The sequence below is a fragment of the Eulemur rufifrons genome, chromosome 7 (assembly GCF_041146395.1).
Source record: "Eulemur rufifrons isolate Redbay chromosome 7, OSU_ERuf_1, whole genome shotgun sequence".
NCBI lineage: Eukaryota > Metazoa > Chordata > Mammalia > Primates > Lemuridae > Eulemur > Eulemur rufifrons.
In genome coordinates, this window is record NC_090989.1 from 163,510,295 (window position 1) to 163,525,506 (window position 15,212).

Sequence of the window (15,212 nt, forward strand, 5' to 3'; positions counted from 1 at the left end):
TGTTCATTAGCTGCTGCTCTTTGACCTTGGACAAGTAACAGTAATCCTTTGAGCATGCCATCTTCTGTCACCAAGAAGATGTTCCTTCCACTCTGGCAACATTTTTGTTGCAGCTGTTGACATGCTAGGTAAAATAATCTCCTTTGGACACTACAACCGTTCTCCATGACACAACTCACATCAAAGGATGTTTAAAGTCTTTAACCACTACTGTGAGAAACTGAATACAGGTAAGTTTTCGTTGCTTGTTTTGTTCAGTATTTCCTCAATTTGCTTTCTGACATCTACACCATAAGGTTTAAAAAAGATAGCTATGAAAATAGACACCATCAACGTACACTTCCAAGAGGGAATTCTGTATGTGGATCGCAATACACTGCTGGAAGTAGAGTTGTATTGGATATACTCTTCAACAGGCTTCTTCAAGATCAGTGTTGATGGGCTCTATTGAAAACAAAAGGGAATTTCTTCTACTGAGCTGTTCTGCAAAATTCTATCCTTGAGTTTCATCTTTGTCCCTTACAAGGACAAAGCAAATGAAGAAAAAAAAGAGCATGTGATGTTTTGATCAAAATGTATCTGCCACTAAAGCCAGGGGTTCAGAGCTCCATGGTATCTGGAGGATGATTCACAGAGGGTACATAGCCTGAGGATGCCACGGTGCTATCACAGGGCAGAGAACATTTGTGACCCCCACAGCTCTTTTCTTCTTCTTCCAGTAACAACTTTGACAGCATCTGGGGAATCCACCATCCTACATTCTCAGTCTATAAGGTCTGAGCAGAGCTCCATCCTGAGGGATGAAGAATGTGCGCCAGGCCAAGCCAATAGGCACAGCATACTCCCCTAGCCACAGGAATCTGTTGCAATATAGACACATGACCTAATTAATTCTAATCAGACTAACTCTCACAATGTCTACAAGAGCTATAGTAAAAGAGGCTCATTCTTTTCCACTGGAGCTTCTGCAGCCATACTGCCACCAGTGGTTAGGCTAGACAGTGTTTGTGATCCTTCAAGCATTTAATGGGATATTAGGAATACAGCACTGTAATTTCTTTTTGGGGACAAAATATATTCGAGTCAATTTTTGTTGTCTCTACCCTATCCAGGATAGGGCCATGATCTAGCCCCTTAGGGCAAACCCCAGAAATCTCTACCTCAGAATTCCATCTGGCATCGGTTATTTTCTGTTACTTAATGTGCGTGTGTGTGTGTGTATGTGTGAGACAGAGATGGGGTCTCACTATGTTGCCCAGGCTGGACTTAAACTCTTGGTCTCAAGCCATCTTCCCACCTCACCCTCCCAAGCAACTGGGACTACAGGCATGCACCACCATGTCTGGCTAAGAAATGGCACTTAAGACAGAAGTGGTATTTAAGATTGTTTTTTTTAAAGCATAGTTTTTTGTTTTTGTTTTTGTTTTTTTTTGAGACAGGGTCTCACCAGGTTGCCTAGGCTGGCCTGGAACTTCTGGGCTCAAATGATCCTCCCACCTTAGCCTCCTAAGTAGCTAGGACTATAGGTGAACAACTTAATTTTTTTTTAAAAGTATTTAATTTTAAAAAGTCAGCATGAACTGAAATTTACTGCACAATGAAGTTAAAGACTCTCAACGAGTCATAATAGGCTTAATATGGCTATATCATGTTTTGTCAGTTATAAACTTGGATGGATTTGTACTGGCATCTTTGCACTGTTTTAGTGGGAAAATAATGTATCCAAAGACCTTTGATGTAAAATATTGGATATGAGAATTTATTACAGCTTTATTATTCTGTCCATCTCCTATCCATTTAGTCAATTTGAGAACAGTACTGTCCTATCTTACCGAAAAATTAGGTCCTAAAGTCAGCACAGCACATAGATTATATAATCACGTGATATGACTTTATTATGTTAGTTTACATTTCTGGGTATAATAAGGTCCAAATACCTTCAAAATATATCAAGACTTTGATGGCTTTTCACCATCCATACCATTATTATCAACTCCAAGCCACTATCACTTGTTTTCTGAATTATTCCCAAATCCTCTTAACTGGTCTCTCTCTCCTTCCAAACTTATTCCTATATATTCTTCACAGAACAACCAGCTAATTCAAAATCAATCAACCAATCAATCAATTAATCAGATCACAGCATACTTAACACCCTCTTCTGTCTGTCCATCGTAAACCACGCGCCATAGCCTAGAAGGTCCTCTCACTTAATTTGACCCATGCCTACCCATCCAACCTCAATTCCTACCACTCTGCCCCTCTCCCCCAAAGCTCCAGACCCATTGGCTTTCTTGCCATTCCCTCAATGTTCCAAGATCGTTCTCGTCCAAGGGCCTTTAAGTTTTTACACCTCTACCTGTAACACTTTTCCCCTTAATCTTTCTAAGGGCTCCCCCTTTACTCCATTCATGTTACTGGGCAAATCTTCTATCTTCACAAAGTCTTTCTTGGACCCTCTATCAAAAATAGCATCCCTTTCCTGACAATGACTAGCTCCCTGTTTTATTGTTTTTGTATCACCTACAACTATATTATTTCCTTGTTAACCTGTTGATTATCTATCTTCTCCACTAAAACATAATGGGCAAAAGGATTTTTGTTTGTCTTATTTTCTGCTGAATTGTAGCATCAAGTACACAGCCTGGCACCTACAAGTTACACTTGTAACATGATCCTATACATGATGCTACAACATGATCCAGTGTAAACCAATATTCAGATCTTACAAAATCTGATAACATGACTCAAGAGGCACCCTGTTCTTGGTTCTGCTTGGTGAAAATCTGATAATCAATCAATGGCAAGCATATTTGCATATTTAGAAGATTTTCCACAAGGTAATTTTATTTTGAGGCTATGTAACAGAAAAAAAAGTATCTCTTAGTTGGCAGGAAGAACACACACATAGGTGTACACACATAAACTACTCTGGCTTCTGACTTCTTAAACAATTTGACTATATTTTTACCTGAAGACATTCTCTCAGATGCTAGAAATGTGATGTCCTAACCAGAGAGAAGAAACAAACTGAGCTCTTTCTCCAGGAGGGAGAGCAGGCTGCAGCTCCTTCCAGAGGATCAGGAGATCAGGATATGCATATATAAGACATGTGTGTGGATATGTTTTCACATACTACACAAATGGAGGATCAACTAACATGCTTCCAGTCAAGGGAAGAAACAAGAAGATTCAAAGAAATGTTCTGAACCCAAATATAACAGGGGAAGGGCATTTTGAACAACACACAAAAGGCAGTTCTCTTAAAAATCTGCCAGAACTCCCCACCAAAATCATCTTCTACACACCCCTTTCTCTATAATCCATTCCATATGGACTTTCCGTACCCCATCAGCAGAATGTAAGAATGCCCATTAATTTGTACCCTTGCCCATATAAAGCACTATAACTTAAAAAAAATCATTTCCAAATGTTTAGATTAAAACACTGTATCTCACTGCTTTAATTTGGAGATCTCTTAAGTTGCTTAGAGTATAATCTCAGTACTCACTCACGTTCACTTTCTAGTTCAAAAAAAAAAAAAAAAAAAAAAAAGAATTTTGTAAAGCCCCAAAGGAAGGCCAAGTGAAATCTGGGACATCTGGCATGGTGAAGAGATAAGGGCTGCTACTTCTGGTTAACCAAGAGTCAACCCAAGCAGCCACCCTGGAGTTCTCTTACTGCTTCTGTTTATTTCCCTTGTTGGCTAAAAAATGAATAATAGCAATATCTTGCATTTGCCTTATGACTTATCAAGTACCTTTACCATCATCAATTATCTGTATAAAAATTCTGTAAGATGGACAACACAATACTTTCTGTTTTCCAGATAGAGATTCATAAAATTGACTCCAAACCCCACCAAAATTGACTTTCCCTTGGTCTTTCCAGTTACTAAGTGGTTAAATCCAGACTAGGATCTGTGCCTTCTGACGTGCTGCTTAGAGCTCTTTCCACCATGCCACAGTTCCTTAAGGTACACCGAGTATAAAGAAAGTAGTTTGCACACACAATTCACCAGGGAAAAAAAGGAGGAGGAGGAAAAGGGGGAGAAAGGCAGTCACCCAGTTCCCAGTGCTAATCTTCTACCCCTATCCTCATCAACTAACTCAACTTCAGCTAAAAATTACCTTCTTGTAACCTCAATGCAACACCCAGCTGAGCCTACCTGTTTGGTTTCTATTAGCTTTAACCAAAGGGCCAATTATCACACTGAAATTCTATTTTGAGATTTATCATGAATGTTGGTTTCTACAAAATTCTTAATTAAGAAATATTAGAAAACACAGCTCTCCCTCAATTGCCATGGGACTAAATACCGAGGGACTAAATCTTTTCCTTGTTCTTGCCAGTCTCAGAGACACCAACACAGACTGAATTATGTACAACAGTATCCTACGGTCAAGTTTCTAGAATAGAAACAGCAAGGACACAGAATGATTTTAGGGCAAATTTTAGGTCCAGCATTTTATCATTCTGCCGTAGACCCGGGGGTTAAACTCTGCACTGAAATGCTATCATCACTTTCAATGGGAACTTACCCTCCCCAGGTTCTTACGGCCCTAGTCAGGATTCAGTCATCCATTCAACAGCCATTCAATGCACGTCCACATTGTGCTAGCGGCTGGGCATACAATGAAAAACAAGACAGACACTGTTCTTGTTCTTTAGAGACTACACCCTAGTGAAAGGGTCATACAAAAGACAAGGACACAAACACAGTTATGATCGATTATAAGTGCTATAATGGAGACAAACAGGTGCCCTACTGGAGCATAATGAAGGAAACTTCTTTGGTTAGGGTGGCCAGACAAGGTCTCCCTGGAGAGGTGAGTTGGTGACAGAACTGCCATTAATGAGCATTCCTTCCTTGACCCACACTCGCTTCAATACATACTCTTTCCTGATGAACAGGTCAAAAACCAAACAGGCCATGGTGGGGAAGGTACTAGGCATACCAAAAAATTCTGCTTTAGAAATCAGTCATGAAAGGTTATTACAGTTTAAAATCAAATCAACATATAAGAGCCAGAAACAACTCTAATCAGCACAAAAATAACTTCTTTATATGCCATCAAGGAATCATTTCTCTAAGATGACAAAAGGTATTTTACCAATAAATCCACTATTCTCTTTCTAATTAATGCAAACATATAATATTCCAAGCTGGTATTAGATTTCAATTAATAACCTGTGATGTCTCATTAACACAAATATGCTCTTAGTGGTGCTAAACCTTTATTAGTGAAATGGGTCCGATGACATGAGTGTTTCATACGATAATGGAACTATGATTAAAAGGCACAATTAATCATTTTCTTCTACTATATAATCTCTATGACAGTTTACTTATGCCTATATGAAACATCTGTTTCTTGAAAAAAGCCAATTTATATTTAAACTACTCACTGGCAGAAAGGAAAGGAAAACTATCACACTGAAATATCTTTAATAGTTGCAAAGAATCTCAGAAGCAGGTCAGAATGAGGAAAGCCACAGAGCTGGCGCCATTCTCTGTTTCATGTAATATACTCATGTTAGGAATATCAAGCCTGGAGGTGCAAATTTCATTCATACAGCTGCAAGACAGTGCTTTATAGTTTTCTTGTCTGTGTACTTTCCCATTCCTTGAACCCTGAATGCTCCATCTGAAGGTTCAAGCCAGCCATAGATCTCAAGCCAAACACAGCAAAAGCAGGATACTATTCCCACCCTTCTCCCCCACCCACCCACACTGTTCCATGCAATGGAGTTTGACTTGAAACCAACCTGTCTGGAATAGTATCTATTACCACTACCTACCCAGCATCTTTTCCCAATTCTGACAACAATGCTCTGTTTTTCCTTTGCAGAACCACCCCTCCCTTATATCTGTGTGGCCCTGGTTGGGCTGTCAGTCACAACTCTTCCCTCAAGGAGGAAAATGGAGGATCATGAGCCAGGCCATCAAATACCCCAATATTCAGCACAGTGAGTTTTACTTCCCTCTGTACACATGTGTGCTCATCGTTTAGTTCCAATTTAATAGCTACTACATGTGGTGCTTGTTTTTCCATTCTTTAGATACTTCACATAGTATAATGGTGTCCAGTTCCATTCACATTATTGCAAAAGACTTTAATTCATCCTTTTTCATGGCTGCTTAGTATTCCATGGTATACATATACCACATTTTGTTAATCCACTCATGAATTGATGGGCACTTGATTTCACATCGTTGCAATTGTGAATTGTGCTGCGATAAACATTTGCATGCAGGTGACTTTTTGATAAAATGACTTCTTTTCCTTTGGGTACATACCCAGTAGTGGAATTGCTGGATCAAATGCTTCGTCTACTTTTAGTTCTCTGTACTTCTACTTCGTAAGTAAATAGTGGTTTTAAAAATCTATTGAGATTTCATTTCAATTGTTGCTTAGAAAACATCACAAGATCAGAACTGTTTTCTAGCTTTAGAAAAACTACAAAAAGGTCATTTAAGTATTTAAATTAAGAAATTATCTTAAAATGGAGTTGTTTAGAAACTCAGAGTAGCCTTACATGAGAGACACCATCCTAAAAAAAATTTAAAATAAAACAAAATGTTTAGGGAGTCTATTTCAGTAGTATAAATCTATTCCTCCTCAATGTTTTGTCCTAATGTACAGATTGTGACTCTGTCCCCTTGGCAACAGAAGTAATACTAGGTCTTAATTAATTAATGTGCATTAATATGCAAGCAAAGCTATATTTCTTTCACATAGTTATATAATTGATATATAAGACACAAGTGTTAGATATGGCACTTGGGATTAAAATGGATCTCTACTTAAATAGCTATCCTTTATTATAAAATAAATATTGATCTATAAAACGTACAGGATGTGATAACAGTTTCAGTGCACATGCCAACAATCATCGGTTGGTATGAGTTGCTGGAGTACTGGGTTGAGGATTGCAAAATGGCTCAGGAACTTGGTAAGAAAGAGCACAATGAATGATTAGTTATGTCTGCCAAGGGTGCAGGACCTAGAAGTGGTAGTAGGTGCAAAGAGCTTTTTTATAATCCATTGCAACATGGAAAAGTCCAGTTGTTCTCTCAGCAGCTGCTTGACCTTTGTGAAGTCTTCATTTTCTGCTTCTCCATCCACTCATCTTTAAAATGAGGGTTCTGATTAGGTGACCTCTAAGGTCCCTTACAGTTGGAACAATCTATGACATTCTGAGGAAAGAATAATAATAGCTCTTATGTTTAGCAGCCCAAGCAGTCCGGTGTGGGGCCAGCCAAATACAGGCAGCAGTGAGCCTAGATATGACAGCTTTGAAGAAAAAGGAGAGTGAAGTAAAGGCAAACTTCTATGGAGCTGTTTGGCCTGAAGAACAAGGCCAAAATAGCAAAATTTCACCTCATCAACAAACAATCATCTTCTCATGGTACTTTCAAAAGCCCTTCCTAGAATTATTTTGCAAAAGAATTGCATGTCCACAATTTCTTTTAAAAAAATACCCAATTTTCATGATAGATACTTTCAAACACCTGCATTTCATAGATGGAAACGTGCTTGAGCCTGGCAGGATGTTTGCAGCCACAGGAATGAGAAAGTTCCTATTTTGCAAAACAGGAAGTGTGGAGATCAGTCAGGTTCAGAGACTCCACAACATTACCAGTGGGCAGCCCCGATCCTGTTGAGCGCTCAGTCTAGAGACCCATAAACACCTTGTCCTCAGGCCAGTTTCCTGAATGGTGAGTAGATGGCTGCCAATAGCAATTGGTGCTCTGCGCTTCCTTGTTCAATTCCTGAACAAGACTTGTTTTTCTTTCTTAGAAGCATGAGCAAGGTTTTCCTTATTGTCCTGTGGTCCAGGTTGGTTCAGAACAGCTCATCGTTGAATTAATACCTGGCAAGGCTGATGAGATTACTCTGATTGGGAAGGAAGGAAGGAGGAGAGAGAAAGAAAGGAAGCCTTTGATAGCATCTAGAAACTGGTCTGCTGCTTACAGCAAGGGCTCAGTGTCAAGCCTGCCTGGCACTCACTGCTGGGCCATACTGCTCTCCCGCTGGATGTAAGTACCTGGACAAAAACCCACAATTTGGGAAAGGTCACTCTGAGACCATGATAAAGTAAAATAAATCATGACTACTTTCTAATTTTATCTAAATACAGACAAAAAGAAGTCCACTGTGCAACCCATAAAATACCAAATGTTCTTCCCTTTTAGCTAATAAGAGTCACTGCTGCTTCATTACAAATAGAAGTGTTAGCCTTGCTTCAGTCTGTCCTCCTTGTAGAGATTTACTGAGATATTCGATCATAGAATTACCCCTATTTTGTGATGGATCCCTACCCAGCATGAATCTCACTTCCCTGGACTCTTCCCAAATCACCCAACCCAAGTCCAAATCTTTTCTAATACCCTCTTACTGAGATACCCTGGTTCTCCATGGTGTGTTCTTCCCCTCCGCAATGTGTGAAAAACCCAGCTCATTTACCCCAAAACGTGTTCCTGGGTGTCTCTAGCTAGAGGGCATTAATACTGGCTTTAGACCAATGTTTGCTAACTTCTTTTTTTTTTTTTTTTTTTCATTATTATCCCCCTAAGGAGCCTCTTCAGACATTGTTTTCCTAATCCTCTCTACCCTTTAATTCTTCAATAAAGGTACATACTGTATATCTTTTTTTTTTATGTGCAGTATGTGTATCTGTGCTTTATACATACAAAGAGTAAGATTCTCCTCCCCCAATACACATACCCACAAATCAATTCTTGCATGGTTTAAACTAAATTATGTGGGGATAGAAATGATGTTGAAGAGTGTACCCCAGTATGTTAAAAAAGCACACACCTTCTTATAGAAATACACCTTTTTAGCACAGTAATAGCAATAATAATCATCAACATTTTTAGTGCTTTCTATATATCAGGAATTGCTATTGTACATCTATTAATTTTATACAGATTAACTCATTTTATTCACACAAAATCCTATGTGGTAAATACGAGAGTTATCCGCATTTTAAAGTTGAGGAAACCAAAGGGCAAAGGAGCTAAGAGTCATATCCCATGTCACAGGGCTAATAAAGAGTGGAGGCACCAGATAAGTGGACCTCTGACTCTAGGGAACATGCCCTTAACTGTGAGGCTATATTGCCTCATACTCAACGGCGGTTCCATAAACACTTGCTAAATGCATGAACACAAATGAGCAAACAGGCATCGTAATTTTCATGCTACGACTTCCAAACATGAACAAGGCAGTAAAATATCATGAACGTAGGGATGAGACCTAAAAATAAGATGTCTGTTACATAGAAAAGCATTTTGGTCGAAATCTTTCATGGGAGACTTTTACAGTCTGTGCTGCATGACTGTCAAATGTTTCAAACAACTAATCCCCTTCTGTGCGTGTGTTTGTGTGTGTGTGTGTGTGTGTGTGTGTGTGAAGTAGAAAATGCCTTAGTTAGGAAAGAGAGGGAGTGAGGGAAGGAAAACGGGTAGGATATTTTTTCCCCTAAAAATTAGAAATTAGAAAGTGATGCTGACATCATACACCTGCTAGAAGCAGCACAGTTCTGCCTCACCTTTGGCCACCACTGCTCCTTTGAACTTGTTGCTATACGGTCATGTGGTCACCAGGCTGAGACTTCCTGTCCTCCCCAGGAGCCACCACATTTTCCACATTTTCAGAGCATTCTTCTCACAGAACAAACCTGTTGTGCATCATTTGCTTTTACAACTCTCCTTTTTTTTTTTTTTTTTCCCTAATATTGTCAAAGAATCAAGATCCTCAAAATACGTTTCCTTCTGGGGTCAAGTGATCCACTCACAGGACTTCCACCCAAGCTGCGGCCCTCAGCTGAGCTGATTTTACACAATCGAATAGAGAAAGAAAACAGCTTTTGTGATGAGCATCTGCTATTTTGTTAAAAATGTGGTTAAAGACATTAACAAAAGTGACATCACCAGCTGTTGTAATGTCAGGCAGCTTAGCTAAACTGTTTTTTATCAAATGACAACATATGACACCCAAATCAATTCCAAACCAATAACACATTGTTACTTGTAAAACAGAGCTGAATGAGAGTGAGAATGAGAACATGTGTATGAGTAGGAGAGAGAGAGAAGTTAATTAAAATACAAATTCTTTTTATTGATTTCACAATGTTATGGGGGTACAAACATTTTGTTACACGTAATGCCTTTGCCTCGCCCAAGCCGGGGCTACAAGCGTGCCCTTCCCCCATACGGTGCACTCTGCATCCACATGTGAGTTTACCCTCCCCCACCCCCACCCCTGACCGGCACCCAGTGAATAGTACTATGATGTGAGCACCTTAATGTTGATCAGTTAGTACCAATTTGATGCGGAGTACACGCGGTGCTTGTCTTTCCATTCTTGTGATACCTCACTTCGAAGGAGGGGCTCAAGCTAAGGTACCTTGTCAGGGCTTGTGGAATGAATAAATGTATGAATAAAAAAATACAAATTCAAATTTCTCCTGAAGAAGGAACGACAGACAATAGGATAGCGGTAATTTTTGTAAAAGCTTTTACCTTTATTTCAAACGAAGTGAAAGAGGATGATTATCCACTATATATTCTGACATAGAAACAACACATTTCTTTTGTAATATGTTTGTAATGGCAAAAGGATATGACAGTGAGTTTCTGGCCTGTTAAAACCTGCCTTGGCTTCTGCCCTTGAGCCACATACCTCCTGAAGAGTGTGACAATCAGGGGAGAATTGTGTTATGGAGCTATGTTCAGCTCCCCCATTTTTATCTGCCCATCATTTTTAATTATCAGGCCATTAAAAGGTGGCGGATCAGTAGCATAGCCAACTGTGTTGTCCTTATGGCTGAAAAGTCTGTGGCTGTTGATCCAACCAACCCCTCCCTGTGTTCATCACGGAGCTTGTAAAAGCAAAACAGCACAACGTCTGCCTGCCTGCCACAGTATGGCGGATCCTGAATAAATGTTTCACGTCCACAACTGTGATGAGGGTAGGGCCTGAGCTTGCCCAGTGCTCAGGAATCCGTGGGCATTGCACATGCATAATTATTAATAAAGCAATTCACAAACGCCAAGTCTACCGACAAGGCCTGAACTAAGTCTTGCTTCTGTAAGAGTTGGTGTGACTGAGTCATCAGGAAAGAAGACACTTCCGAGGGTATCATTATTCCTCCTGGAAGGAAAACAAAGGGGCGTGCTTTGGGGAAAGGAAGTTTGCCAGGAACAGAAGGTACACTGCACGTGGAGAGTATTTCGAGGTAGGTAACTCAGGAGGGCCCTATATTTGGGGGAAAAACACACCAGAACCAACAGAAGCAGCAGAAATAAGGAAGCAGCTGTGTGCCCTTATTTCTACTAAATAAAAGTAAAACAGGGCTGAAAGTCACAATCGGCATATGGAGACACGCAAACGAGGGGCACCTGGGAAAATCAATGGGCACCAGGCTCGATGGTGCCTGCTTCTTCGAGGATCTCACTGCATTATAGCAGGTGGATAGATTCACTCCTTAAATCCACACAAGTAGATGGTGCTTCTCTGCTGAGAATGAATTAAAGGCGATGCTGACAGTAGCAACATGAGCAATGTAAGTCTGGTGCTGGAAAGAACTTTCGATAGGAAGTCCGTGACACAGGACAGGTCACCAAGAGAAATGAGTCTGGGGGAGTGTAGGGAAGGACGGAAAGCCTGGAAATGTTTCAAGTCTGCTCTGTGAGGAGACAGAGGACTGGGCAGAATGACTTCAAAGGCCATTCTAGTCCTGTTAATATAGGGAAGAAAAGCTTCCTTGAGAGCACTGAGCTTTAGATTTCCAATACAGGAAAGACCATTTTTAGTATTTTTTAAAAAATCTGTTGTGTCGTTTTCTAAGTTTCCAAGGCAGATCTTTTAGTTTTACTCTTGAAATTAACCTGTACATTTTCTATAGTCACCTGTATATTTAAGTCCTCTATTACGGAAGAGGTAGAATTTGGACCAAATGCCAGAAACAGTGGTCAGTCAGGAATTTCCGTCTGCTTGTTTATTCCTGGATTCATGGATTCACTCATTTATTTAACTAATTAATTAGAGATTGCAGCTCAGTCTCAGTTTCCCTAAATATTTAAAAAATAGATTAACCATAGGAATTATAGTAGTGGGGAATCTGGTTTTCTCCTCTCTGATAGCACTATTTGTTGAGTCTTCTGTATGTATCAGAGTCCCTACTAAGTGTTGCAACCAACTGGATGAAATGATGAGGGTGCTTGCAGTTAAGCAGCCAAGACTGGTCACTAGAGACAGGCCAATCCTCTTGCAAGACAATGCTCGACCACGTGTCGCAAAAACAACACTGCTCAAACTACAGAAGCTGGACCTGGGAACTCTCTGTCATCCACCGTATTCACCGGACCTTGCACCAACTGACTACCACTTCTTCCAGGGTTTGGACCACATCTTACAAGGAAAAATACTCAGTTCTCAACAAGCTGTGGAAAACACCTTTTGTAATTTCATCACCACTCACTTTCCAGACTTCTTCGCTGCTGGCATAAACAAGCTACCCTTAAGATGGCAAAACTGTGTCAATAGTTTAGGCACATACTTTAATTAATTGTATTGCTTCTTGTTTGAGATATAATAAACTAAGCTTTTGATTCAAAATCAGATATTCATACTTAATGACATAATACATAGATTTCATTTTCTCTAACACTAACTTTATGAGTTTCATTTTTACCCTCTTTATGGATGGGAAACTGGCTAGAAAAGAAATCACAATAAGAGGAGAAATTAGAATTGGAACACAGGACTGATTTCAGAGCAAGCACTGTTGGCCTCTATGCTATATTTCTCCCATAAACTTCTAAAAACACAGTTCCCAAGTACATCATTTCCCTATGGTTTCCCTGGACATTAAGAGACCTGCATTATAACTGGAATTTTTGACTAAGGTAAATATCTCATCCACAAGACCCAATAGAATCTTTCCTATGAGGGAAGGACCCGGGCTCACAACAAAACTGGCAACAGCTTTTCCAGGGTATAGGACACCCATGTTTGTGGCAGGCTCAGAACTTTTAAAAATTCAAAGAAAAGTCCTAGTCTCTCATGCAGTTCTCTTGGTTTTGAATAAGACCCCCTTAGCCTGTTGGACTGCAGACAAGAGAAGTCCTATAAAAGACACTGTACTTGCTTTATCTCTTTTGCCCTCCACTATGGTTCTACAGGGTGAGTGTTAATAACCCCACCTGGAAACTGAGGACTGCACATGTCAAATAACATGTCCAAACTTATCCCATCATAACAAACAGAACGGGGATCCAATCCCACTTGTATCTGGCTCCAAGATGAGTGTCTTCTGTTAGAACACATGCTACAATGTCACCTCCAAAGGTAGGTAGGTACTGCCTTTACCACACCAGAGTTCTGGAACTCACCTTAGATCTCACCTCATGTGAGAAACCTGTATGACCCCCAAGGCCCTCGGGAGTCCACAACCTCCACCCTCCATGCACATTTCACTTCCCTCTCTTCCTGTTAACTGCCACAGAGGCCTCTTCCAGTTCCTCCGAGACCCTATGTGCTTTCCTTTGTACACGCTGTCCCCCTGTCTAGAAAACTCTTCCCTACCCTACCCATCTCCACCACCTTGCTGCCTTCTGCTCCTCCTTCAGAACCTCCTCGAGGAGACCTCCCCAATGTCCCAATGTTTCCTGTGCTCTATAGCAGAGTTTCTCAACCTTGGCACTACTGATGTTTCAGGTCAGGTAAATCTTTGTTGTGGGTTCTATACTGTGCATAATGGAGAGTTTAGCAGTGTTTACTAGAAGCTAGTAGCACCATCCCCCCAGTTGTGACAACCAAAAATGCCTCCAGACATTGCCCAATGTCCCCAGAAGGCAAAGTCACTCCTGGTTGAGAATCAGTGATCTATAGCCATTTGGAACTCTTTTTTTTTTTTTTTTTTATCTTCAGCTCACTGGCTCCAGAGCACAATGTGCACTTATCTGTGTGATTATTTGACCCCCCACCCTCCAGGGAGTCCCTCTAAGGCAGGGATGGTGCCAGTTTCTGCTCACACTTAAATGCACAGTGTTCAGGGGAGTGGCTGGCTCAAAGCAAGATTCCAAGAAAAACACACATTTCTTTGCACTTCTACCTAAAAAGGGCTTGGTGGGAGATCATAAACCTAACTAGGTAGCTAATAAAAGATTGCCAAAGCTTCTTTATATACAAAAATAATGCCGTCATAGTTGGACTCAGGGAAGACTAAGCAGTGGGCAGGATGGAAATTAACCAAACCACCAGCGTGTCAGCAGAACTTCTGCCAAAGAGGAGGAAAGAGGTTACCAACAGTCCCCCTGACAGCACAAACGGATTACAGAAAGACATCCCCCCAGAATGTCAGCAGGGCCCTAATTAAAAGAAGAGCCTGTTCTTTGGCAAACATCGCCACACAGTCATGGCACTGCTGTGACATGGCAAATCACAACAATCTGAAAACACACACCACGACCCGGCATCTTTGCCCTGCTGCACCATCCTGAGTTTCCCTGACAGAAATCAGAGAATAAGGTAACATTAGCTGACAGGTTTATTAAGACACAGAAGACATTACAAAGGCCCTTCTGACATTATAATCTCTAACGCAGTCAGGGGTAGACGCTGACTCGCCATCATTATTGAAAGTAATTGGTCAAAGAAAAAAAGAAGGTGAGAGAGGAGGAGAGCAATCCTATAAAGCTGTCAAGTTAATTATTTGGCCTACAGGTATGTTCGGTGTTCCCGATTCCTGCCTGCCACAGTGCTTGCTGGGGCTTTGCTGGTGTTCTCCCCTCCCCCACCTCCCGTTTGGGGCAGTTCGATCTAAAGCGAGGGGAGTATATGCAGAGCAGAATCCTACCTTGGCTGGGCTTTCTCCTCACCCAATTATATTTACATGCTGGTCTAACTCTCCATACTTCCCTGTGGCTCTGTCATGTTGGCATGTCAAACTCGAATTTTCCAGGGCAGATAACCCAGATAGAAACCACCAACTCACGTGAGATGCTGCAGAGAGTGACAACACAAAAGCAAGTTTCACTGAGGTTAAGTTCCTAGGTAGTTTGGATCAGAGAGCAGAAAGCCAGAAATTTTCACAGGCTAAGCAGATCACCTAAATGAGTCGAATAGGCCAGATGGCTTGGAAAAGGGAATGGTGAGGACAATGGGAAACAGGAAGAGCAGCTGTGAGCTCAGTGT